This window comes from Salvelinus sp. IW2-2015, linkage group LG14 (genome assembly GCF_002910315.2).
Source record: "Salvelinus sp. IW2-2015 linkage group LG14, ASM291031v2, whole genome shotgun sequence".
NCBI lineage: Eukaryota > Metazoa > Chordata > Actinopteri > Salmoniformes > Salmonidae > Salvelinus > Salvelinus sp. IW2-2015.
This window is the reverse complement of record NC_036854.1, coordinates 41,497,212-41,500,993: the sequence shown is the minus strand read 5'-3', so window position 1 is coordinate 41,500,993 and position 3,782 is coordinate 41,497,212. Positions and strand designations below refer to the sequence as shown.

At 42.6% G+C, this 3,782-nt stretch overlaps 1 pseudogene; it reads right to left on the bottom strand.

Moving 5' to 3' along the window:
- LOC111973562 (partitioning defective 3 homolog) overlaps positions 1-3,782 on the bottom strand; it is an 807,950-nt pseudogene that overhangs the window by 495,254 nt on the left and 308,914 nt on the right.

The window sequence follows — 3,782 nt, the reverse complement described above, 5'->3', positions numbered from 1 at the left end:
CTAAGGTATATTAAGGTTGGTAAGGTCAGAGGGGTAACTATAGGTCACCATAAGGAGTTTATGGAGAATCACTGAGGGCACAACTGTCACATTTCAAATAGTCTGTATCTGACTCATAATGCTTAAATACAATGTATTACTGTACATTTAGGAGAGAGAAAGGAACAGACAGAGGCAGAGAGTGAAAAGCTTATGAAAGATAGGTTTCAGAAAGTTAAGAGGTAATGTCAGGTAAATGTTGAATATGCCCCATCTCTGTAGGTCAAGACAGAGGCGAGGTCGAGGGGGGGGGGGGCTTACTGTTCAAATCGGATGTTCCTCAGATCCCCGTTATTAATCTTGACGACACAGTCGTTCTCCTGGAACAGACCTTCCTGCTCCGCCTTGCCCCCGCGCTCCAGACGCTTCACTAACAACCCAAGGGTCCTGGAACAACGGTACACACGTTACACACACACACACATGCGTTACGCACACCTTACAGACTTTGAACTTACTCCACACACACATATAACACACTCTACAGACCAGGTCAAACCACACGTTATAGTACACACACTTCACACACACCAAGCGCAAGACTTTTCACACAACAATTCTTATCCATTTAACCCACACAACTAGGAATTGTCCTCTGCATCCATTTAATTGAGATTAGGGAGTTCATTAGAAAGATTGTCATGTAGGGAAAAGTCAAAAGAGACAGGACGATAAGTAATGGAATGTAAAAAGACGGGTTGTGAAGAAATGCATAGAACATGCCATTACTGTAGAAACACTGACATGTAACTATTACTGTAGAAACACTGACTAGTAACTATTACTGTAGAAACACTGACATGTAACTATTACTGTAGAAACACTGACTAGTAACTATTACTGTAGAAACACTGACTAGTAACTATTACTGTAGAACCACTGACTAGTTACTATTAGAACCACTGACTAGTAACTATTACTGTAGAACCACTGACAGGTAAAATATTATTGTAGAACCACTGCCTAGTACCTAATACTGTAGAACCACTGACTAGTACCTATTACGGTAGAACCACTGACTAGTAACTATTATAACCACCGACTAGTAACTATTACTGTAGAACCACCGACTAGTAACTATTACTGTAGAACCACTTATTAGTAACTATTACTCTAGAAACACTGAATAGTAACTATTAAATGAAATGAAATGAAATTGTATTGGTCACATACACGTGTTTAGCAGATTTTATTGCGTGTGTAGTGAATTGCTAAATATTACTGTAGAAACACAATAGTAACTGTTACTGTAGAAACACTGAATAGTAACTATTGCTGTAGAAACACAGCATAGTACATATTACTGTAGAAACACTGACTAGTACCTATTACTGTAGAAACACTGAATAGTAACTATTACTGTAGAAACACTGAATAGTAACTATTACTGTAGAACCACTGCATAGTAACTTTGTCAAGGGATTTTCCTAATATACCTTCCTCAGTATCTCCAAATCAATATCATAAATCAGATGAGATTAGTGACACCAAAACTAACTCACAAAACTTTAGCCAGGATGAGGCAGGGTGACATATACTATGTTCTCTCTTCCCAGAAATGCTGTGGTGTGTAATATTGAGCTGTCCCCTTCCCTTCTCCCTGTGAAGGACATCTAAGTGCTAATCCTGGTCTTCAGACTAGTGAAGGTCTTATGGCTTCAGTGACGCTCCGCTGTCTGTCTGTCGACTACCTCCGCTTAGCCAGGGCTTAAAAAGTGAGCAGGCAGCATTGTTATAAATACACGTGCACGCACACAAACACACACACCCACATACACACACACACACGCACACACAAATGCACAGCCTGCCGTCTCAGCAATCCCCTCCAAGCTCCACAACCTTTACCTTCAAACCCTGATGCAGTAAATAAATACATCAGAAAGCAGCTTGGGGTTTTAGCTCTCTCTCGCCCTCCGAATCACCGCGCTACCACAGACGTGTAAAGAGATCTGATAGACGCACAGACAGCAAAACCATAACTCCTGTTTCAAAGGACCAGGAGAAGCTGCAGGTGTACTGTCTGCACTCAGACTGTTGTTGCCACTTCTGATGGGAAGTCTTAAGACTTTAAGGCTCCTGAGACTCAAGTAAGGTAAAAACTTCTTTAGGGAGTGAAAAGAGATTGAATATTAAGTGGGATTTATTTCTGATTGACATTTTGGATGGGATTTCTGATAGGGCTAGAGGGGGGGTTGCATAAGTAGACAAGGACAGTAGGAGGTGAAAAACATACTATTTTCTCAGTACTTTATTAGATACGTAAACATAAACAACAACCCGGGAAATCGCAAAGAAGAAGAAAAAAAAGTGATTTTCTTCCAGGCGAGCGAGGCTCAATTCACGGAGCTGTTTAGCGTTTCAGCCGAAAGGGGCACGCTGCGGCCACCAGCCGCCTCAGCTCATTAGTTTAATTGGCTGTATAACATGGGCATGCTCACTCACCACCACAAACTCATCTCTCTCCTCAATGGGGGTAAATGGCACATTACTAAGTCCGAATTATATGGTACAAAAGGCCTTTGTCCACTCACACCGCCGACGAGCAGACTAAGCAGGCTGAGGCTTCATAAATTGGCTGATAAGAGTGGTGGGGAGAGAACCATAGAGTCATTATAGACTAGCGAGGTGGTGTGGAAGCAAGACAATGGATGCATCCCAAAAGGCACCTTTATAATGGACTACTTTTGACCAGGGCCCATAGGGAAGTGTTTGAGATGCAGCCTATCTAGTGTAGCAACTGATCTTAGATCAGTGTTTTACTGGAGTTCAAGGGCTTTATAATGAACCCAGATGGAGCTGATGCTGATTAGTAATCTGTATTCAGTACAGTGTCTCATGATTGGGCATACAATTGGGCTTTTTAGTGATTTGATCACCAYTAATAAAGGTGCCCTCATTCTTAATGATAAATGCATTAGCACACTTTCACATCTGTCTGTCTCATATGCTACTGGACATTTGCTAAGATGCTCAACACTCACTCCATTCAAACTAGTAGGCATTATTTAAGATGTATTGAGTCWTCCATCAGTACATTAACTTTCAGTAATTCCCAGACGTCCTGCTTATTCCCTACAGGAATATTTCAGCCTGGATTTCTGGAAAATCTGGGACTTCAAAAATATAAGTTATCAGAATTGTACAACTCTACAGGCGAGTCTGTTCGAGAGACTTGTGGAATACTAAGTCCATCCCTTCATCTGCTCATATGCAGACGCTTTGCATGTTGATTGAGAGAGAGTTGAGGAGTTGAGCTGAGGAGACTGAGCGACAGAGACCACCTGTTCCCATCTACTGACTTTAATTGAATAATAATGCAATCAGGATCCATTTACGCAGCGCAATTATGTCTGCGTCTTGTTTACAGTTCACAGTGGTCACAGAAGGAGATCTCATTATTGAAATGGTGGCGGTGTCGCATCTGCACGAGAGAGAGAGAGAGAGAGAGAGAGAGAGAGAGAGAGAGAGAGAGAGAGAGTGTGTGTCTCTCCCCTATCCAAGTCCCTCTCTCCCCTGCAGCTGCAAAGAACCAGTGGCTGCTGTGCTAGCATCGCTGTGACAGCAGACACTTTGAGTGTTCCGTCTGGGCCGGAAGTCTGACCCTGCTCGTCTGGACGGTAATGAGACAGCCCTCGGCAGCTAACGCCTGACGTCCTGGAGGAAGAGCTGAGCAGTCCATTAACATCATCTGACTAACCAGTCTTTGTCACGTTATCTAGTTTGGGACATAATTGAAGGAG